This window comes from Cydia strobilella, chromosome 6, assembly GCF_947568885.1.
Source record: "Cydia strobilella chromosome 6, ilCydStro3.1, whole genome shotgun sequence".
NCBI lineage: Eukaryota > Metazoa > Arthropoda > Insecta > Lepidoptera > Tortricidae > Cydia > Cydia strobilella.
In genome coordinates, this window is record NC_086046.1 from 1,050,740 (window position 1) to 1,075,798 (window position 25,059).

At 36.4% G+C, this 25,059-nt stretch overlaps 1 protein-coding gene across 2 annotated transcripts in view; it reads right to left on the bottom strand.

The window, feature by feature from the left end:
* LOC134741938 (protein tiptop-like) overlaps positions 1 to 25,059 on the bottom strand; it is a 475,809-nt gene that overhangs the window by 364,152 nt on the left and 86,598 nt on the right. For both annotated transcript variants that reach the window (XM_063674822.1, XM_063674821.1), the window contains exon 2: positions 5,262 to 5,306. The gene's annotated coding sequence lies outside the window, so the exon portion shown is untranslated. The remainder of the gene's footprint in view (positions 1 to 5,261; positions 5,307 to 25,059) is intronic.

A 25,059-nucleotide genomic window follows, 5' to 3' on the forward strand; every position in this document is an offset into this window, starting at 1 on the left:
CCTGTTTTTTCCCCAGGCTACCATCCCCCCACACAGTCCTACCGCTCTAATTGCCCTAGTGCAATAGAGCCCAAGTCAGGTTATAAAAAAAAGGGTGTCTGTGCAGTTCATGCACGCTCCTCTTTAAAAAACCTATCCATGCATGTTTACCAGTAAACATTGACATTCATTAATCAATAAAGTTTAAATATACCGTATTTATTCCGATCCAGACTGATCGGTTATTCCTGTCGGCCCAATTTGCCCGCTTAATTCGGACCACTCAGTTTGTCATCTAAATAGCTTGTTTGTCGCTTGGCTAAGTTTAGGTGGCCCTTGTAACCTATCAATCAGTGCATTTTGGGAACAAATCAAATTATTAAATTATTTTAAAACGGGTCACTCACGTATTATTAAGCTATTATGTCGAGCTATTCGACTTAATAATACGTGAGTGACCCGTTTCAAAATAATTTAATATGTTTGAGTCTCACGGGAGTTTTATAGTTAAAATCAAATTGTTTTATTAAATATTTTGATTTGTGTTTTATAATTAGTCACACTACTATCTCTGTCTGTTCATAGTGTTCGTTTGTCTATCTTGATCTGTTTATTGTTTCATTCTCAATTGCTCAAAGGTTGACTGGAAGAGATCCCTCATAGGGATAAGTCCGCCTTTGTACATTGTATATATTTATGTTCTTTTATTGTGTTTGTAATCTGTCTTATGTACAATAAAGTGTTTACATACATACATACATACTATAAATACATTAAATCTGAAATAGGTAGATGTCATATAGGTACTAAAGAAAAAATAAAATTAACCTTTTCGCTCTCAACGTCTCAACCCCTTTAACCGATTTGCAAGACCAAAGTGATTGTTTATTATAAGTGTTCCGTGAGCAAAGTTTTGTACGGAACACTAAAAATTTAACCCTTTAAGTGGCGGAGGCCAAATTTGAGGCGAATATAAATATAAAAATATTTATATTTGTTTATTTTGCAAGAAAAATGGTTGGTTAATTCGACAGTTTAGGAATATTTCGTTTTAGACCTCTGTTCTAGCAACGTACATAGATTTAGCTTAGCATAGCGTAGGTAACATAGAAGAGGAAATATGCTTGGACGCCTGGTATGATACGGCAAACTCAAGAATATCACAGAGAGTTGAAGTTGAGACGACGTCAGGAAAACGGCGCGATGAAAAATCAAAGATGTATTTAGGTTTCCTCACGATGTTTTCTTTCGCTGAACATTTTCGAGAAACATAATGTGATTCATCATATGTCTGTATTATACATCATTTATTAATCTATTATGATCGTGAAATTGGAAATAATTGTCTGTCACCTCCAAGATTTGTGACTAAATGTCTTCGTGAAATTCATAATCCGACAAATCTTGTTTTCTCAAGAATTTCTCCAAATTTAACTAAGCATTTACGTAAATTATCCGTTACTTGAGGAATCCAATAAATCAAGTATGATTTAACGTCACATCAAAGACCGGCGTAACGACTCCGACACGACTTTACGACCGTACCACGAACCGGTGACGGACTGAATGCTGTCTTATAAATCAATTTAATCTCAAACTGTAAAGACAATTGGTACCGCTCCTTCACAATTAAACTCCAAACATAGACAATCATTTTGAGCTTTAATATGATTGCAAAAAGCTCATAATTGATTGTGTAAATTTGGGTAGTTAGGTTAAAGTTGAGGATTGAAGACGCATGAATCAAAGGGAACGTCGCAGCGAGTCCCGAGTTGGAATTAATGTCTAATACGGTACGGCGTGTAATTGTTAGATGAGTTTTATCGGGACTGTAAACGTTTAGGCGGTAAATCAAAGGAACAAATGCGAATTTGTTCCGCAAATGTGGGACAATGTTCCGTCTATAGTTTGATTCATATACTTATACCTACACCTACATAGCTGATGTCGCTTATAGGTACAACGATTTATCGCAATGTATAATGTTTGCGTATTTAATTACCTACATAAAAATTGTAAGTAAATTATGCTACTGTTAGTGAAGTGATCAGCAGATCATCGGGGGCCCGATTCAGATTGAACAACTTGTTACGGTTTTGACCTTATTTTAAATCATAAATCATAAATGTTTATTGCAAACCATGGTACATATGTTGTTACAGGTGATAAAGTTTCACATGGACCCTGACAGGGTATAGCACATATATTCTTAAAAATAGTTTTTAAAGCTAGTTCTTAAAACTAATACAATGGCGTGGAGAACAATTTTTTAATACAACCACAGAATAAATAATAGTACTAGGTGCAGAAGATTCACTCTCTAATAAAACGCGTCTATTACGACTGATATGACCGTTAGGTGGCGCAAGCGCGAGCAGGCGTCCGTTCCGTAGCGGTATGCGGTGACTACTATGGCTAGACACCAAAATTGGTGTGGGCCGCATGTACTTGTAGCGACGCGACGAAATCACGGAGTGAGCCACGCCTGATACAAACTTGATCGCTTACGCTGTCAGTGCTGTCACGCAGTCTCACGCTGCATCATGATTGGTGCATGTGAAATGAAGTTAAAGTCGTGCGTGACAATCACCAAGTATCGTGTCGTATCAAAACCAGTTTAAAACCGTAACAAATCATATCTGAATCTGGCTTATGATGTCGCTCAAACAACGACCTATCGCAACATATCTTAGCTACAGAATCATTAAAAAATTATTCCTAATATAGTACATTTTACAACTAGTGTGAAAAGACTCGGTACGAGTGGTAAAAAGACATTTCACACGTGTTGTAAACGACGTTTTTAATACAATTGCGAAAAAATAATAAATTAATATATCATTAGTAGAATCATACCACCAAACCAAACCAAAACCAAAAGTACCTATACAGCTAAGATACGCGAGCTGCCGCAGCCCGCGATACCTTCATACTCGTGCGCGCCCCGGCCGCGGCCGCCGCGGGCCCGGCGCGGGTTGGTCAACGACACCTCCTCATAACTCATGAGGCCCTGGTACCTGCTCCGCACTAAATTCAATTTTAACTGCGTTTCGAAAGTATAGTTTGGAACTAAAAAGTAAAAAGCACTAGTTCGAGAAATTGAGCTTCTCGCACGCTACGCAGCCACAAAAAGTACCACTTTTTGAGCAACTGTATTAAAAAATATTTTTGGCGTATTTTAGGGCCATCCTGAAGATAGCAAGGTTGTTTCGCAAAAACTCAAGTTCCCTCACCTCAAGCTTTTCCTTCACGTACCATCTTAACAATCATAGACTGTATCACCAAGCCATAAGGTTCAGATGCGGTAAGTTGTAACTGCGGCCAGTCGTGTGACAAGCAACACCGATCTAATTCCGCGCCTGGAATAGCCACCGACGTGTCGCCTGAATAATTGAAGGCGCGTCCCTCAGAGCTGTTTGTAGCGACACTACGACACTACGCGACATGCGACACAAGATGGAGGAACAGGAATAACCGTCAAGTCCTGTCTAGATGTCTGAGAAGCTAGTTTGTAAGGCTAGATATACTTAGGATATACTGGATTTCCAGGCATATTCGAACATAGGCTCACACTCTGGGATTTCTTTCTAGAAGATGTGTGTTTTTAGAAAACTGTGTGTATGAGTGAACTAGAACTTTTTATCCAGTACTGCTGAGATGCTGGGTGTCAAACCTGTATCAATAAACCAAGTTAATGAAAAATTACCTAAAATTTAGATTAAGATTTTTGATATCTCCGCGCTATAGGATAATTTTAAAAATCGACCACCATTTCTAAAAAACATTGGCACCTCCAGAAACTGCCAAAGTCCTCTATGACATTTATGAAAGCATCTCCCACCTAACATTTACCGTTTAGCTAGGCCGTAGAGTAAGTTCCTGAACGGTAGCTCAAACTGGAATAGACATTTGAGCTGAATAATTAGCGGCCCGTCTCTTAGAGCTGTTTGTAGCGACGCGACACGCGACATGGCAAGATGGGATAGGAATATAGGAATAAGTCAGATCTTAGAAACTGTTGGATGTTCGGCTCTGGATATATTGAGGTTGAGACAGATTTTGACACGAATTATGTGGACGCAGAATTGTGTTCGAATGCCGAATCCCGACTCCCGGCGGGGCTCCCTTGACTCAGGGAACGGGACAATGATTTTCATGTTTCACGATATATCTAGGAATTTCCAGATCTAGCGGATTTTACGATCGGGCGACGACATATACAAATTTAATAAACTAAATACGTTTGGCACGAAATGCTACGAGCCGGGTATTTACTTAAATATTGTACAACAAAGCTAAATTCATAAGCTATCAATCCCACTTTTTGCGACTCGATCTATTAACAAACTCGAGAATTCGCCAGTCATCATAGTTGTATCATTCTCGAGAGCTAGTGAAGATGAGTGCTCCCGCTGTGACCAGCTGTGATTTGTAAGCTCGTGTTTCGGTGCCTTGAAATGTTTTGAGAACAATATAGATCATAATTTTGTAAACCCAAGTAAAACATTTTGGTTAAAATGTAATGTTCTGCCAATTTTTTGACGTGATAACGTCTTATAAATCGATGAACACCGGTACCATGCACGAAAAAGTGACAATTTGTGGACAGATTTCCATGGTAATGGTAACGTTGTGGACAGATTAGATATGAAAGAGTAAAGTATAAGAGCTATTTAATTGAAAATGTTTATGCTTAATAAGTCCAATAATAACTATATATGCTACCACCACTTAGATGGTTGGCAGTCCTCAACTGTGCGTTTCTCTAGAAACTTCCTGCCTCGCACAGCTAAACTGTGGAATGAACTGTCGCCTGCGGTATTTCCGGACCGATATGACCTTCAAACCTTCAAGAAAAGAGCGTACTCCCATCTTAAAGGCCGGCAACGCACTTACAACCCCTCTGGTGTTGCGGGTGTCCATGGGCGGCGGTAATCGCTTACCATCAGGTGATCCGTCTGCTTCGTTTGCCTCCTATTTCATAAAAAAATATATATATATATATAGGTATATATATATATATATATATATATATATATATATATATATATATATATATATATATATATATATATATATATAGATAGGTATATATATATATATATTTCCCGAGAATTATGTATATCTAGTATAATCCAAACCCAAGTTATGAGGGTTAAAATAAATGACGAAGCGCTTCAAGAAAAGATAGCTAGTGCCCTTGCGCTTTGCTTTCCTCGTATTGGCCGGGGCACTGCCGTGCCCCCAGATATTTATACTACTGATACTAGAGTCTATCTTACATTGCTTATCCAGACTTTATTCCATCCTCGTCACACCATCCAAATCTGAAAATAAATGAAAGCAATCATTAATACTCGTTGGTTCTTAATTTTTTTTTTTGAAAGTTTTGGGAGAAAAAAAAAGATTTTTTTTTAATTATCACTTGTAGAAAAATATTGAATTTATACTTAAATTTGCATCAATGTAATGGAAATTAATAATTGTCAATAGATAATAAAATTATGCATGATTCACGAATCTAAACTAAAGCAACATTTAAGTGAATTATATATAGCAAATTAATTAGGCAAGCACATAAACCAACCACAAGAAATTACTAGTAAAATTAGCACAAGAAGCAATATTGACAATCGAATTACTATTAATTGTTAATTGTGATTTAGGGACCAATTCAATCAAAATTACACGAATAATAATAATAAATAAAACCATAGCACATTTACAATATTATTCAAGTTGACCGAATTGTAACAAGAGAGTCAACTCAAATAACGACTTTATAGTTTGTGACATAAGTTTCAAAACGGAATAATTGCGATATGAAGTCAAGAGACATCACAAAATGTTTAATTTCAGTCTAGTCACGACATCCGTAAAGGTATTCACTCGATCGCAATTTCTGTAACCCTAGTGTAAATTTGTGCCATTTTCAACCAAAAGGGTACTTATTGTCGGTTGTCAATAAGGCGCTATTTCTTTAAAGCTTCAATTTGAAATCAACCTTATCGACAACCGACAATGTGGTACCTTTTGGTTGAAAACGTCACATTTAATTCGATAGCGTGACGTGACGTACGCGACGCGTTAAGTGTCATTTTGTATGGGATTTTGAGTTTCCAAAACGTCCCGCTTGGTGCGCTGTTCAAAATCCCATACAAAAATAAACAACGCAAAAAAATTACACTACGGGTTCTGAACTTTCTGAAGTTTGATTCAAAACGAGCGTAAACGCAAATACGATTTAAAATGCTTTCGTCATTATTCTGTTGCTCTAATACAAAATTGGGTGTAAATTTTATACTGAATTAATTGATTTTATTTAAGAAGAGACAAGCTGTGAAAGTGCAATAGTACACCAATAATACCAATATCAACGTGTACGAATGTAAAGGATAAAAACCGGCCAAGTGCGAGTCGGACTCGCACACGAAGAGTTCCTTACCATTACGCAGAAAACGGCAAAAAAAACACGTTTGTTGTATGGGAGCCTCATTTAAATATTTATATTAGGTATTCTGTTTTTAGAATTTGTTGTTATAGCGGCAACAGAAATACATCATCTGTGAAAATTTCAACTGTCTAGCTATCACGGTTCATGAGATACAGCCTGGTGACAGACTGACGGTCGGACGGACAGCGGAGTCTTAGTGTAAGGCCTGAGTGGACGCTCGAAGCGGAGCGTTCGGCGGAGCGTGTAGCGTGGCTTCGAGCGTCCAAGGGCTTTGAGCAGCGTGCACTAAGGCCGCTCCTATACGTTTGCATTTGTTTAAAATGCACGCTGCACGCTCCGCCCCGCTGCACGCTCAACTCAAGCGTCCACTCAGGCCTTACACTAAGGAATAAGGAATAAAGTATTCCATTTTGAAACAGAGAATACTGTCAAATAGTCGGCGATCGCTACATTTATTTACGTTTAAATAAAACAGAAAAACCAAACTCCTACCAAATCAAGCATAATATGAAGTTTACATCTGAATAACCTCCAGACTCTATTTTCAAGATCCGATTATTATTTCCTAAATTACTATACAAATGCAATATCAAATCTCACAAAATCATATTTACCCATTATATTAACAACCCTATTCCAAAATGAATAAGGCTCATTTTACAATATTTCGAAGTATGATAGTTCGCGCATGCATCGTAATCGTAACTCATGCGTGGACGTAGTACAAGTGACTCATTAAGTAAAGATTGCAATACAGATTTAATTAATATTTACCTATATGTATGTTTGTATGAACATGGGGTTGTAATGGGTAATTTTCTTATCATTGGGCTCTTTTAAAATGTGCTTTAGATGTATCAAAATTATATTGATTCAGTGCGTTTGATCATAGGTTTCGTTAAGGGGCCCACTGACTATCAGTCCGCCGGACGATATGGGCCTGTCAGTTAGAACAAAGATTTGACAGTTCCGAACAACTGACAGGCCGATATCGTCCGGCGGACTGATAGTCAGTGGGCTCCTTTAGGTTTACTAATGTATTGCCAAAAATCGTTTCCCAAAGTATTACTTCCCAAACTATTTTACGCAAATTATCATTTGAAAATTTCATTTAGCAAATTTTCATAATCCAACCTAACCTAACCCAACCTAGTACGTCATTTTCATTTCGCAATATGGGGTTGGGAAATGAAATGGTTGCGAAGTATAAAACTTGCTAAAATTTCATTTGGGAAATGAAACTGATGCCATAAGTTTGTTGGGAAGTGAAATTTGGCGAAAAATATTTTGGCTAAACGGCGGTATCCCGTTTCGTAAATTAAAAAAAGTATTTAACGAATTATGAATGACTCACACACATCTGAAATAAAACTATGAAAACGGATTATATCGCGTATATTGAATTTATAATACATCCCGACGTTTCGAACCCTTTACAGCGTTCGTGGTCAACGGGTGACACCCATCTGTTTAAACTCACGTTTTGCACACATTTAATATCATTAACGGGTGTAGGGTTGTTTACCAATATCTCAATTGACATTTTGCTGGGACGTCAGTCTTCCGTGACCACAGCTAGTGCAACCTAGCTGAAACGTCGGAAAAAAAGTAAAATAATTAAATTTAATCGCGTTAGACCAGGTAATGACATTAATTACACACGTCTGTGTACATTGAACCTAATTACCTATTCGCACATGTATTGTACAACGTTTTACAGTACATATGGCAATTTCAATTTTCGAAAATAACCTACATTTGGGTACCTAAATAAATAAGAACTATGCCGTCTCAGTTATCTATAGGAACACAAACTTTTAAGGGTAGGAAGGAACAATTTTTATTATCGACATACAATCTTAAACTGAACTTTGGTATTTCACTTGATAATTGTAGAAAATATATGATGAAATATGATGAAAAACTTTGCTAAAGCCCTTCTTGCGTGTATGCGTGTAAAAAACCGCATAAGTATGCATAATAAATTATATAAATATTTAATATAAGGTATCTCTTGATTGAACTTTTTAACTGTAATGAGTGATTTTCGTTTTTTATTTATGGGTGATAAAAAAATGCACTTGGAAATATTTTTACTAATTACAATTCAATTCAATTATTTATTTCGAATCATTTTGATCCATATAGACACAAAACACACATAACACATTTACACACACACATTTGCACACATTTACACATTTGATAATTACACAAAACTCTTTCTCGTTTGGATATGAAGTGGTCTACTGTCTGGCGAGTTCAGGAAATGGTGCCATATTGATTTGCCTAACTGAACTCAAATTCGATGTTTTTAAAAGGTACTTCTGTGGTAAACTATATTGTATATTTTACTTTCTTTGTTTTTACTATTTTATTCTGAAGTTACTCAATTTTCCTCAGTTACTTTTTTACCGATGAATTGCTATTGCCAGACTTACAAACAATGGAAATCCGATATCGAATTTAAAACATAAAACCATAGTCCAGCAATAACTGTAAATAACATTAGCCCGATAACGCCATTGTATTGGACTGGGCCGTCACCCGGCCTGATTGACAGCGCGTATTATAACGCTGAACGAACTACTACGCGTTTATGATATCCTGGTACTTTTATAAGCTTTTAGTTAGATAGATAGATAGATAAAAACTTTATTCATTTCCACAACATGGTACATATAAAACATGCAGCTTAGAATTAAACTTAAAAACTAGTTTACAATCCTTGAAATAAGTAAAAGAAAACAATACAAATACAAAACCATGTGTCGTGGCAGAGAATAGGCGCTGGCTGAGCATGATGATGCGGAAGCCACATCGCTGATATTCTGCCAGGACATTACAAAAATGAAGAGACTGTACAATGCTCAATTGTTATAATTTAGTAACTTTTTACCGCGACTTTTGCATTAAATGGAAATTGCTTCAAAAAAACTTCCGAAGAACTTTTTGATCTGGTGCCATCGTCTCGTTTCTATCACCGCACCTCCCGCCAAAGGAGCAAGGCTCATCCTCACTTCTTAGACACATGGCACACCATGAATAAGCGGGCATCCCGCTCGTTTCTTCCCAGAACGTGCAGAATGTGGAATGAGTTGCCTCCTGAGGTATTTCCTTTGTGCTACGACATGGGATTCTTCAAGAAGCGGGTATTTAGGGTTCTCAAGGGTCGGCAATGCTTAAGTGGCTCCTGTGATGTTGCTTACGTCCATGGGCGACGATGACTGCTTCCCATCAGGCGGCTCGTCTTCTCGTTTTCTGAATATCACATAAAAAAAAAAAACTATCCTATGTACTTCCCTGTTATTTAAACTATCTTCTTACCAAATTTTATCTAAATCGGTTCAGCGGTTTAAGCGTGAAAAACTAACAGACAGATAGACTGACTTTCGCATAATGTATTTTAAGCTTGATGTTAAGTAGTATATAAGTAAATATGTGTGAGATAAATCTTAATTGTACTTGCTTCACAAAAAGCTGCTAGGCACCAGAAAGGTTAATTTGGGTTAATATACGTTAGAACTGCGACTTTTACAGAACCAAACTGCTCGGACTACTAGAAAAATAGGTTAGGTTAGAACTGCAACCCTTGCAGCAAAGAATTGCTACCAGAAAAGTAGGTCAGTTAAGATTATATCTTAGGTTAGATTATAAGAGTACCTAAAGGGTCCATTTTCGCGACTTTTTTTGGGTCCATATTGGTTCCTGCTTCCCCAAGGTTGTCTGGAAGAGATCGCTTTTTGCAATAAGACCGCTATTGTTACATAGTCTTAAGCTTGTATTTCTCTTTCTGTGTATTTTTTCAACTTTATGGTGCACAATAAAGAATATTTTACTTACTAATGAGGTATCATGTCATCATCATTGGCCACAGCATCTTGACAGATGATTGTTGCAGCGAGAGTTTTTTAAGGGTTTCGTACCCAAAGGGTAAAAACGGGACCCTATTACTAAGACTCAGCTGTCCGTCTGTCTGTCTGTCACCAGGCTGTATCTTATGAACCGTGATAGCTAGACAGTTGAAATTTTCACAAATGATGTATTTCTGTTGCCGCTTACAACAAATACTTAAAAGTACGGAACCCTCGGTGGGCGAATCTGACTAGCACTTGGCCGGTATTTTTAAGAAGAAGGTCTGCACACATCTTCCTGTGGCTACTAATGAGCCACACTACTGTTACTGTTTTACTAATGAGGTATCATGTAGGTTATCAAAAAAAAAAATTTTTACTTTATTTTAAGCAAATGGTAGGGGTATTTAATTTCATTCGCGCCGCATCCTGGCGAACAGTGTCAGTCAAAAATGGTTAATTCGGTGAAAATTCTCTGGCACTAAATTAGCAGGCAGTTTTGACGGGAAATCAATTGGCTGTCCAGCGGATATTTAGAATAGTTTTTAAATGTTTTTAGAACTAGACTAGAACTCCGTGCACACTAAGAGCAGTTAGCAACCTAAAAACAATCTAGGCTTCATGGAGGAGCTGGGGTGGTAAGAGTAAAGCTACCTCGTTTTCTCAAAATAAGTAAGTACGTAAGTAAATATTCTTTATTGCACCAAAATTATACATTAAGCATAATATACTGATTTAAACTAACAGATTTTCACTCATAATTTTAAAACTAACATGGGACTTTATCGCGTACAAACTTGCGTTTATTTATGGCCTGACGTTACGAACGTGACGTTACCAGCCAGTCTGCCTGTGACCACGAACGTAACGCGATTAAGTCCCGTATTCGTTTTAAAATTATAAGTATAATAGTTGTCGATTTGCGGAAAAAGTCCAGAAGCACTAACCAACTAACTATACTATCTCTAAATGGCCTTTTTTAAAACCTTTTAGTGTTGTGTAGAAAACCTACCGATAGGTTAAAAAGGCCCGGCAAGATAGGTGTTTTTCTTTTTGGCGATACCATTTTTAGGGTTCCGTACCCAAAGGGTAAAAACGGGACCCTATTACTAAGACTCCGCTGTCCGTCTGTCCGTCTGTCTGTCACCAGGCTGTATCTCATGAACCGTGATAGCTAGAGAGTTCAAATTTTCACAGATGATGTATTTCTGTTGCCGCTTTAACAACAAATACTAAAAAGTACGGAACCCTCGGTGCGCGAGGCCGACGCGCACTTGGTCGGTTTTAGGTAACAATTTAAGTACATTATACCTACCTACTTCTACGTAATATATAGGTATGCACGCACAGCTGTTCTCAACCCAAACACTTACCTACATGTAAAAAATACATAAACTAAACATACTATTCAATGTTTCTATCATACAGCTTTTACGAAGTAAGTATGATACTTATAAATGTAGTCTTAAATTTTTGCATAATATTCAAGATACAAGACAAATTATATGAATGACGCGGTTCTGATTTATATTATTATTGAAAAATCTAGATCACTTCAACCAGTCTTGCCTTATTCAATTTTTTTAGACTGTTTACATCATTTTCCTAAATTGAAAATACCGCTTTTAATATTCTCGACATTGAGCAAAGGTTAATGTTAAATCTTGTTTTTAAGTGATTCTTAAGGGGCCCACTGATTACCGATTCGCCGGACGATATCAGCCTGTCAGTTGTTCGGAACTGGCAACTTTTTGTTCTAACTGACAGGCCGATATCGTCCGGTAGATTGGTAACCAGTGGGCCCCTTTAATGATTGACATTTGGACATCAAACTAGGTGGTATTTTAAATTTGGCACAAACATTATGAATAAAATTATCATACTTACATACTGAACCTAGTCAATGTTGGAGGCCGCATTTAATTTCGTTACTTATATGAAAATTTAAACCTTCGAGAGGGTGAACTAAATATTTTTATTGGTGTTAATTATAATTCATAATATAAGGTATTGATATTGAATCCGCCGGACGATATCGGCCTGTCAAATTTTTGTTCTAACTGACAGGCTGAACGTCCGGCGGACTTATAATCAGTGGGCCCCGAAAAGTATACATAATTTATACGAATATCAATAGTATATTTAATTGATTGTTAACGCCAAAAACTAATAGCTACGCAATCTTTCTCAAAAAAGCAACATTCAACTTTAACGCAAACAAAATAAAGACTTTTGGCACAAGAAGAAATCCCACACACAAACTTGTGATCTTTCGTTGAGATTATTATATAATAATTTCTAAAATATGTATCTTAATTATGAATCTTTGGTAATATTCGTAATTAAGATGTGACAGTGGGTGGCATAAGTAATTATGACGTTAGAAACTAGAAGATTATTAATTGGCGTTAATATTTGAACCAGTACGGCTACCACCAGTTTTGACATTGACATATTCGCTCACGTCTACGTAAATTACTATTTCACCTTAGCAGCTCGAACAAGCCTACTTTCCTCACTCCAGGAAGTGACGAAAGTGCGACTTTACTCGCTCCAGGGAGTGAAACAAAGTAGCTTTTTTATTTAGTGAAGGCCATGAACTGCCACTTCATACTTCTATTACAAATTCGTTTTTTTTTTCCCTGTATTATTCTGTGTAATTCGAAATACATTTAAACCTTTAATATGTTCTCACTACTGAGGTGAAAAATTATATGTGCAACACGAGAGCAAAGTTATTTTACATCTCGTGTTTTCGAGTCCATCGCTACGCTCAAGATTCTAATCTTTCGCTTTTTCGGGTCTCAAAATAAACACTTTCTAACTTAGAATCTTTCGCTTTTTCGGGGCTCAAAAGAAAAACCAACTTTCCTCTCTTGTTGCACAAGTAACTATGCCGGTACAAAACTACAAACAGTAATGAAGATAATATGTATACTAATGTAACACCTAATATGCCAAATTGACACTTATGTCTCGAAATACGAGATGATGAGTTGTCTGATTACATAATTAACTGTGTATGACAAAGTTGATCATATCTAATGGTGAATTAAAAATGTGAATATTATATATCTTTTGATTATAAATAAGTAATTAAAATATAGCAATTAATTGTTATTCAACATTCAACCTCTCGATACAAAGTGAAATTAAAATAATTTTAAGAAGTAAATTAAACTATATTACTTAAATATTTTACAACCAATATGTAGTACTTCTAGCGCAGCGAGCATTTGTGTTTATGTCATGTACATTCTCGTGTTTTTTTTTTGTTTTTTTTTTTTATCATTACATAATGTAACTCAATGGATGACTGTTATTGGCCTTGTTTTATGTAAACATAATTATGTCTTAGTTATATTTACGGCTGTTGTTATCCTTAATACCAATAAAATAAAAAATAAATTATATATCTTTTGAATATAAATAAGTAATTAAAATTTAGCAATTAATTGTTATTCAACATTCAACCTCTCGATACAACTAAATTAGAAAGATGACATTTTACATGCACATCTCCTTAAAAATGCTTTTAGATTTCCCATACGGCCTGATTCGAACTTTTCAAAAATTTGCCAAAAACGTCACTTTTGACCTGGCATTACCGATCCATACAAGGGCCTGACACTCTTTGATAGAGAAAGATAGTCTTATTGCGATTCCTATAAGAGGAAAGAGAAAATAGTGCCATGCTTTGTCTTTATCACCGACCGGGCATTTTTTCATGGTCGGGTTATGGCATCATAGCTAAGGCGAAATACGGAAATTTATAAGTGAAAGAGAAACAGGATTATGCAGCCATACATGAAACTGTCAATACATGAATATGTCTTTCTCTTACCCCTGGTCTCTCGGTTTCATGTCTATAACTACTTGTATATACTATGTGTACGGATCCATATCGTATCTAGCAAATTTCTGGCGTATCGTAGTTAAAATCAGGCCGCTAGTTAGTCCTTTAATGTTTGTATACGACTAAAGGGGCCCACTGACTATCAGTCCTCCGGACGATATCGGCCTGTCAGTTAGAACAAAAATTTGACAGTTCCGAATAACTGACTGGCCGATAGCGTCCAGCGGATTGATAGTCAGTAGGCCCCTTTAGACATATGTATAAAAATATCTAGGTGACGAAGGGTTAGCCATTTAAAAGATTTTGGTGAATTACCTTGTTCCTATACATAAAGAAATGATATGTGCCATTCTCAATCAAAAGGGTACTTATTGTCGGTTGTCAATAAGGTGCTATTTCCAATATAGCTTCAATTTGAAATCCACCTTATCGACAACCGACAATGTGGTACATTTTAATTGAAAACATCACATATTTGCAAAGAAAACAATTTAGATCCTAAACCTGTATAATTACCATTACGCTTTCCTTAAGACAAATAAGTTATTATATTTTTTATTTATTTATTAAACTTTATTGCACACTAAAAAATAAGTACAAATGGCAGACTTAATGCCTTAAGGCATTCTCTATCAGTCAACCATAGGTCAAAACAGAGAGAGTTATATAACTTAAACACACTACGCTCGATTATAAATTGCCACATTTACATAATTCGCCTATGAATAATCGATTCAGTCATAATCGAAAATATCGAATTATCGATTCGATGTCAATATTGATTTAGTTTTGATTATTAATTTAAACGGGCCATTTATGACGAAGATATATTATGTAGAAACCGGATTATATAAATTGTCTTTATCCAGTTGCTAGGGGCGTTTATTATGGAAAAAACCAATTAAGTTTCGTTTAATATTTTGGTGGGGATAATATTTTGAGTTATTAGGTTGTTTTTAAATAATATTGTCTTCGGTTACCGCGATAGTTACTCATGAAATAAAACTATGAGAACGGATTATATCGGCGATATAATCCGTTTTCATAGTTTTATTTATATCGCGTATATTTAATTTATAATACATCCCGACGTTTCGAACTCTTTACAGCGTTCTTTACAGCGTTCTTTTCAGCGTGGTCAGCGACCCGTCGAACAGGTTCGAAACGTTGGGATGTATTATAAATTCAAAATACGCGATATAATCCATTTCATTGTTTTATTTCATGTTCTTAATTAGTCAACTGCAGATGTATGATCATTGAGAAATGAGTAATAAATGAGTTATAGTTTTCATAAGTTTCCTTACGTACTTAATAATGATAATTTGTATGGAAGGTATATGGTAAAACTTAATAATAAATTAAAAACTCGCTTAAAACTTCATATTAAAAATAAGTTATCGCAAAGCTCACTCAAAACTTATGGGTTTTTATCTTAGTATGGAATATGAACACAATAAAATTTCTTATTTCTCTATGGTATGATCAAAAATAGATATAACTCCGTAATAGATGGATACAGTCTAAAGCAAAAAACGTGCCTCGAAAATCAAGAAAATTTTATTCTCGATCAGAGGGCGCTACTAGCCTTGGCCTACTGTCGTAAAGATGGCGTTTACGGTTTCGTTTGTTATTTAACAATTTTAAGGCATATCAGTGAAAGAACATGCGTCAAAATCATAAAAATAATTAATGCAAATAAAAAAAATCATTTATCCATATTTAAATACATTTTATCGTATTTTTATAAATCTTCATATTTCGTTTTAAAGTGTGTTGATAGATGGCAGTGAATTTACTGTGGTTACAAAATCTACTATGATAGTACCGCTATATCTTATTATATCCTCTTTGGTATGATGGATGCTTTTATTCCAGCGATATAATACGTCACTTTATTTAAAACTATACTTTTTAACACTACGAAACTACACGAAATTTCATACCTCATTTCCATCATAAAACACCAAAAAAACCGTTACTTAACAAAACCTTCACCAGAATCAAAACGCGCCAGCCCTGCCATACAAGTTGATAAATAGTCGCGGCCGATTTGCACTGTCATTAGGGCTGGCACCGCGACACATGTCGGCTCGATTCATTGCTTTTCCTCCTGTCGCCTTGCTGTATTATACTTCAATTTGTCCAAAGTCACTCGCTTTTCGGGGTTTTTCTTTGTTATTTGTTGGCTGTTTTTTGAACAGCTGAGGTCGAGGTGACAAAAATTGATGGTTGTCTTAAGGTACAATTCAGATGGCGACTTCAGCAGCGTTATTGCTGCAGCGTTGCAGTAGTGAAAATGAGGCCATGATATTCATAAGTGTTTTTTCTACTCGACTGTAATAGTTGAATTAAGATTCCGTGTACAAAACTGTAATTGAAGGCATGTTTACAAAAACAACATAACTAGACATGAATTTACAGGAAACGAAAAAAACTAAATGTCTTCTTATATATTAGTTATTGGACATAAACATTGTATAGGTGATTTTAGTAAGTGGCCAATAGTTCCGAAATATACGATTACACATTTCAAAGACCAGTATTTTTGGGAAAAAATTGAAAAATAAGTTCGTCACTTATGCTATTTTTGTAAAATTTTGTTAGTTATGTTCTTTTTGTAAGAAAATAAAACAAGTTTCTATAGAAATTATGTTTTGTATTCTATCAGAGGTACAGATTTATCTTACTTAACTAGTATAGGTATATTTTTGGGGACTGATTTTGGACAATTGGGGTCATTTTTGGACACTATCTTTTACTCTACGTGTAGATCCTGACGAATGCTATGATAACAAAAATTCAAATCCGACAAAAAGTTTTAGTTATGTTGTTTTTGTAAACATGCCATGAATTGTACGCGCATATTTATATAGCTGTCCAGCCCATGATGCCGGTTGTCAATGTCACTGTGCGAGTTTGACAGCAATATAATAACGCGAGTGCAATAGAGACGTCAACAGGTGGGTCAATGTAGGGTAGGGTAGGAAACAGTGGCTCAGCTCGAACAGTGGCTCAGTCGCCCCAATATCGCCTCTATCATGTAGGAATTAGGTTAAATCCGCCACCGTATCCGGCTATTTTTTTCCAATTTTGTCACAGTCATCACACTGGCGCCACATCCGAATATTGTGTAAAATGTGATAACTGATATACGCACATTTCAATACCTGATCAACACTCAAAAGCTCATCATCCCTAAGTATCAATATCAAAAAAAAAACGATTATAATACTTCTAATAACAGTTATAATTGCTACTATGCACCTGGCAAGGGTGACCATATTCCCATGAACAGAAGGACAGAAGTCTCACAAATTATACGTATTTTATGTTCTTTTGGTCGTGCATTGCTTCCCCTATAATGAATCAGCGATAACACGTATAGGGTTGAATGGCGATTGGCAAGTTTGGTTATGATTTGCAAATCGATTCGGTTAGAACTGATATTTTGATACTGGCAAAATACATATATTATGTTCACACTTTAAGCTTTAGGTATATTCAAACGCTTTTAAAATGGGTCACTTTTGTATCGCAGCCATAATTGGGGCATTTTTTATGAAAAGGGACCTTATTGTCGATGACGCTTACGCCGCACAGCGTCGCGCGGCATTGTATTTATATCGGAGCATCGTTAATCCGCATCATCATAGGAGCATCCGAAACATGTTGCTAAAAGTCAAAATTATAGTGAGTGAAACCGTACGATATAAATATTTTGAAATATGTCTCATGATAGTTTAATTTCACTTTCTAATAATTTTAGATAGGTACTAGTTTTCTCCAAACCATTTCTCAAACACCTTTTTTCATCACAGCATAATACCCATACACTCCATCGTCATACAAAATCTCTTCAAACGTCAAACGTCGAGTCACCGCGATCAAAGGATCCACCATTTTCCGGCCCAACAACATCATTTGTTATTCCCATAGAGGGTATTTTTTCAAGTTGATGAAAGCGAGCTGTTAATAAAATCGCACTTCATCCGTTTTTGTCGATCATCGTCACTTAGCCGGCGATTGTGGGGTGACAACGCGATGGAAAGTGGGATATCATTGGTTCATCATAGTTTAGTTTAGTTCGTGTAGCTACCGTTGACGCTAGTTGCATAATTATGTAGCTGTAATGTTCAGCCAAGGTATGGTTGGACCGGACCGATACAGTGACTGAGTGTTATGTTATAAGTGCGTTGCTTGTTTTATGTAAATAATTTTTAATTTAATCGTTATGTTGTATCTTCTTGCTGTGTACCTTTTTCTTATTTAAGTATTTGTTGTTGTTGTATGTTATTTTATGTCTCTTTTCTTCTTGTCTGTTACTTTCCGTGATTGTTCTCACCTGATGGTCTCATCGGAAGATCAGCGCTGGAAGCCACCAGCAACATGCTGAGATGAGGCCATTTCGTGGCACTTTAATCTTATTTTTTTTTTTTTTTTATATTATGTAATGTTTGTTTGTGCTTACGAATAAAATCTTATTATATTATATTCTATTCTATTCTATCAAATATCGTTTTATCAGTTTTATCAGTTTTCTCAAGTCAAATAAATAACGGAAATGTTAAGGATGAATTTTGTCACAAATCAGGGAAATTATCTCATTTTAAATCGTGAATAAATGTCTAATATTGAAACTTAATTATGCAAGTGTTTTAAGAAACGCTTGCATAATTAAGTAAACTACAAAACTTGGTCGTCAGACACCAGAAAACTAGTAAAAGAAATTTCTACCAAACTAGTCTGGGTGTCTGGCGACCTACGAGCTGGCGCATTTTTTGCGCAGAAGCTCAGCCTCACTGTGCAGAGGGGGAACGCGGCCAGTGTCCTGGGAACAATGCCTCAGGCTAATTTAGGTTTAGATTTAGTTTAATCACTGTTTAAATTAGACAAATATTTATTGTATTTCTGTAAATCTTTATCACTATCAACTACAAAACTGCCATAAAATAATTAATTTTAGTATACTAAAGAAACTACCGTTAATAGGATCTGTGCTTAAATAGTAAAACACATAGAACATATTGCTTGTAGAAATATCTAACTCATTTCCAAGGACATCTTAGCGATCATAGGAATAACTTAATTCCCCCTGGCGATCAAGAGATCGCACGGTGCATTGAAAATTGACCACATTAACAAATTTGACATACTCGTATTATATATACAACAAGCTGCCAGTCTCTATAACAGAAGCGTTAACGCTTAGTTCCTTTAAAGCAAGGCTAAAAAACTGGCTAATCAAGCAAAGCTTTTATAGTTTTAAAGAATTTATAGATTATAAAGAATAGTTAATATTGAATTATTTATTAAAAAAAAAATATTAGTGATATAAATCAAAAATGTGGTGTGGTGATGTGTAGAAATAAGTAAAAAAATTGTGACCCGTAATATCTTATTACCAATAAATTATGTCTATGTTTTTATTTTGACAACTGCATTAGCCTGAGTCGGGACTAGTCTTCCGCTCACCAGCAGCGCGGCAGCGTGGTCCCCCTAGCGATCAACAGGGTGCAAGTCACCGTGCGTTGACAACCCTCGGCTGACGACTTTGACACATTGCAGTGACAACCCTGGAGTCTACGCTTTGTGCGAAAAGGCCGAAGGTAGTGTTAGCAAAATGGAACGTTTTTCAAAATTTAGGAGCCCGAACCTGATTCAGATTTAACAACCTGTTACGGTTTTGATATTATTTTAATATGCCCTTTGGTCAGTGGGTCCCTTGATTATCGGTCCGCCGGACAATATCAGCCTGTCATTTAGAACAAAAATTTGTACAGTTCCGAACAACTGACAGGCCGATATCGTCCGGCGGACTGGTAATCAGTGGGCCCCTTAAGATCGCTTACGTTGATTGATTATACAATTTTAACAAATTCAAATTCAAAATACATTTATTTCCAATATTGAGAAGCGCTGGTGGCCTAGCGGTAAGAGCGTGCGACTTGCAATCCGGAGATCGCGGGTTCAAACCAATGAGTTTTTCGGAACTTATGTGCGAAATATCATTTGATATTTAATTTACCAGTCGCTTTTCGGTGAAGAAAAACATCGTGAGGAACATACAAAACATACTGTCTGCGATAAATAATATTTTACTCTATACAATCTTGGTAGAATTCCACTCATATCCCAATAAAACCGAACTAATCCCAACAAGGCCTAGTTTATCCTCTAGGTTGGAAGGTCGTTGAATGGCAGTCGTTTTCGTAAAAACTAGTGCCTACGCCAATTCTTGGGATTAGTTGCCAAGCGGACCCCAGGCTCCCATGAGCCGTGGCAAAATGCCGGGACAACTAGAGGAAGATGATGATTTATTTCCAATATTTGGCGGTAACATGCACGCAGTGCAGTTGAGTCGCTTTCGGCAGTATTCCCGTGGGCTCATTTTTGAGCTCTAGCAGTACTATTATTTATTCTGTGCTCTAGCCAGATTCGTAGTTATACTAAATATAGTTCGTTGAATTTTACTCACAATATACTATCAATTAGCGTACCCTTTATCAACTACAGAACTACACAGTCCAATCAAAGTATTAATTATTTTCCATTCTCACCTCGATTGACAATGACGTTTGTCAAATCATCGCCGTGACCGTCGATAATGAAGATGACGAGATCTGTCAGGATACTGTCATGGCGGGTGGGCTATTGTTTAGATGTTGAAAGAGCAATTAGATTGGGAGAGATATGATGGAGTAAGCAGAAACTGCCGCGGAAAGTAATTGCCTTTTAAATATATTAAGAGGATTGTGTATGATCGTTTCTATACTAACGTAGTCCCCATTATCCACCCTGGATAGTGATCAATCGAATTTTTTCACTTTTGTTTTTGAGAGTGGAGCCATGTCAGGCCGAACGCGAAACGAGTGGAGACGGAAGACGAATGTGGTAGATGTGGCAACCAACATAGAACGCAGAAAATGAAGCAGGGCATGTCGCACGTATGGATGCCGAACGATGGACCGGGAAAACCTGTGGAGACCCAGGGAAGATCGGAGGGGTTAGAGTCGCCCACCAGAAAGATGGGTGTATGTTTTGAGGCGACAGCTGGTTACAAGTGGCGAGAGACAGTCTTGGGCGGATTCGGAGGTATATCGAGAAACGACCAAACTAAATGCTTCAATATATAGATAGACTTGTGCAAATATGACAGCGTCATCGTTACTTCACCAATCAATTGTTGCTTAAGAACAGTTATTTCAAATATCAAGATTCTTGTGAATCTAACTTTCAACAGATAAGGGCATGTCACTAAACAATAGACGATTTATATCAAAAATCGTTCCATTTAATTAAAGATCCACAAAAGATGAATTTGTTGTAACGATAGCTATTGAGGGTACAATCAGGTCGCACAATTACAAGTGATCGCTGCGTGATTTGGCGGTGCTTTGTCGGCGTCTGTCACTGAGAGGTCTGCTCTACTTGGGTTTTTTGGATCCTAGGACGTTTCGAATTTCTTGGCTAAAGGATTTGCCACCGCAGAACGCAACCAGTATGGCAAATCCTTAAAACTTTGTGAATAAGGATTTCTTTCTAGCGAAAAAATTCTAATTGTCTTTTTTGGGCTATATGCTTCTAAGAGAACTGTTCTATCTCTCGCAGGAACGCAATTTGTTCGTGAACTGTTTATTTGATATCGATATGACATTTCTGGCAGTCTCTCTTGCTTGTACTCACATTTTGGTGAGATATGCACAAAGTTAAAGTTCAATTGGCACTTCAAGGGTTGCCGGCCCGCTGTTCTTTCGAGCTATACTTCTCCTTATAACATTTCCGACTGATGTCAAATTCGTGTAGAATGATGTAAGAGATTTGGAGATTCGTTGGTAAAAAAGAAGACAAGAACAATAATAATGATAGCTCTAGTTTATAAATTGGTTTAGCTTGTAACGACTATAGGATGTGAACTGTTAGGAAACTTACCTATATAAAAAAAACCGGACAAGTGCGAGTCGGACTTGCCCACCGAGGGTTGCGTACTTTTTAGTATTTGTTGTTATAGCGGCAACAGAAATACATCATCTATAAAAATTTCAACTGTCTAGTCTGCTATGAGGACAGAGGAGTCTTAGTAATAGGTTCCTGTTTTTACCCTTTGGGTACGGAACCCTAAAAAAGAACCTCTTAAAAAAAGAACACCCCATCCAGCAGGTCCGCCTGCGGCATGGTGCCCATTACGCTGGCGGCGTTTCCTCGCTGAACCGCCAGGGCGATTCGTTGCGAGAAGTACGCGCCAGCCTTGGGGTCTCCCGTGGTGTCAATCAGCCGTACTATTAGGTAGATGTAATAATCTTTCAGATAACGCTTCTATCTTTAGTTTTGCTGGAAGTTACTTTCCATAGAAAACAAAGTGTTGTTCGCCTCGGGCCTGACCCGGATCGTTCTAACGTCAGTTATTATATTATCCATAACGCAGTTGACTTAATCCTCTATCTCTAGAAGAGGTCCAAGTGGAATAAACCCGGTGTGTTTGTCTGTCAAGCGATAGATGATCGACGGCATGACTGCGCAGTTTGCTATGATCCGGCGAAGTATACTTTAATTATCATTGTTGGCTTATTGGGAGATCTATGGCGTCTAAACGACGTGTTTTGGAAATGTTGGGGATAACTGCCAAAATTTATGATTAGAAGTTTTGGCGATATAATTGCTACTCACGATACTTGAACGCACGTTATTCGGTAACAACTGAAAATTCAATGAAGTCGGCAGTAATGCTGCACCGCAATACTACAGCAGTAACGCAGCCTAAGATAGCTAGCATACTGAAGATCCTGTCTTAAGCGCCAGTGTACAGATGTGTTTACATTATTAAAGTTTTTTTGTTCGCCTTATTACAAAGGAGTAGTGTGCAAAAGTGTAAACATATCATTGATTTCGACTATTTTCGACTGTGCCAAAGGGTCAATGCATAACTGTCCAAACTTAAGAGGCCGTAGTCGATTTTGGAGCAAAAATGTAAAATTGATAGATTTAGTCGTTGAAATCATACACGTTTTGTTACGTAATATCTAAATAACAAGTATTGATTTCTATTAGCACGTCTTCTCATCTTGCCTTTTAATAATGAGGTCGCGAGCGTGCGTCACCGGTAATGCATGAAGATAAGGGGCAGTTTTTAAAAATTCATCAAAAAATCATGGTGGTAAATTATACAAATTGATGTACAAGAATAGTTTCAGCAAATGTTGTAGATTGTTTAAGTATCAAAATTACGTTGAAATTAGGTCGATTTTCAGAGAAATTGTCACTTGTTTTGAAGTAATTTCTGGAGAAAATTGATTTCGTCTAACTTTCATTTACACTACTTCAAAGTCATAATAATAAAAATGTAGTCTGATAAACGTCAAGTACAGATATGTGTAATACAAAATTACTATGTTTAGCCGTCCAAACTTTACGAAATTTACAAATAAGAGCGACAAAATCAGTGCTTTACGCGCGTTTACCTAAACGTCCATCAGAAAAGCAAACATTACTAATTTAGTGAGTCTGTTTTCAAAAAATTGATCTGATAAAAGGTAAGATAAGAAGACGTGCTAATAGAAACCAGTACTTGTTATTTCAATTAGGTAACAAAAGGTGTAAAATTTCACGGCCTAAATCTATCAATTTTACTTTTTTGCGACTAAAAACGACACCGGCCTCTTAATTCTTACGTTACTCTGACAATACACGCAACGCGTTAAGTTCATCTAAATCGAAATAACTGAATGTGTAATAAATATTTAGGCTAAATTCGACACGCACCGCGGGAGGTAACGTCTTCATTGGTTGTTGGCCATTGTTTATTTCTTCCAAAGTATATAATATGTTAAAATTATTTGTATCGAGAAGTTATAAAACATGCATTGGGAAGTATTCATGAAATAAAACTATTTAGACGGATTAAATCGCGTCAATGGTTTTATTTCATAAATAACCGCGAGGTAACCCAAGATAATATTATTGAGGAGTATTTTTAGGAGGAATAAAAATAAGTTATAATCCATTTCCCATAATTTCATTTTTTTTACCTTTTTTCCGACGTTTCAGCTAGATTGTGCTAGCTGTGGTCACGGGATACTGACGTCCCAGCAAAATGTCAATTGTGATTTTGGTAAACAACACTAAACTACCCGACATTAGTTTATATGAATATTCGGGGTAGACAAATCAATGGTACTACTTAAGCATATTGCATATTTTAAAAATAAAACCATTACATCACATAATCCATACATAATTTCATAAACTGATAAGTTTACAACTGTTTGTAAAAACCATACGTTGATATGTTTACCGTGGGAGAATAGAACATAATGGAACATTTGTTCCATAACAAGCGTAAGTTACTATCATTAAGACATTATAGTTTCCTCCTTTATCCATTTATGAGCTAATATTGGCGGTTAGTTTTTATTCTCACATAGATTTGAGTCCCGTTTAGTGCATACATGTTTGATGTTAGGTCACAATGAAAGTTTTTAAATAGAGAAAAAAATGCTACAGTATAGAAGCACCTTCTGCCCGCAACTTCGTCGGCGTGGTCATCAGATGATGATTAATAAAAACTACCCCACGTCCCGGGCCTCAAACTATCTCCATAATAAATTTCATCTAAGTTTAATTGGTTCAGCGGTTAAATCTGAATAAGTAGCATACGTATATACATATTGCTATTAAATGATGTTTTATGAATTATTGAGTTAATATAAAACTATTTCAAAAAGTGGCGCATCTATCCTGGAATTACCCTAATAGTTCAGCGGTTAAGTGTGAATAGGTCGCAGACAGACAGACAGAGATAGTTTTGCTCTTTATTAGTAGGGATTCTAAAACTGAATTGTTTACCGTATTCTCCTGCTCAAACTAGTTTTCAAATGTTATACGGTTGTTATGTGTCTACACAAGCAAGGTTGATATTT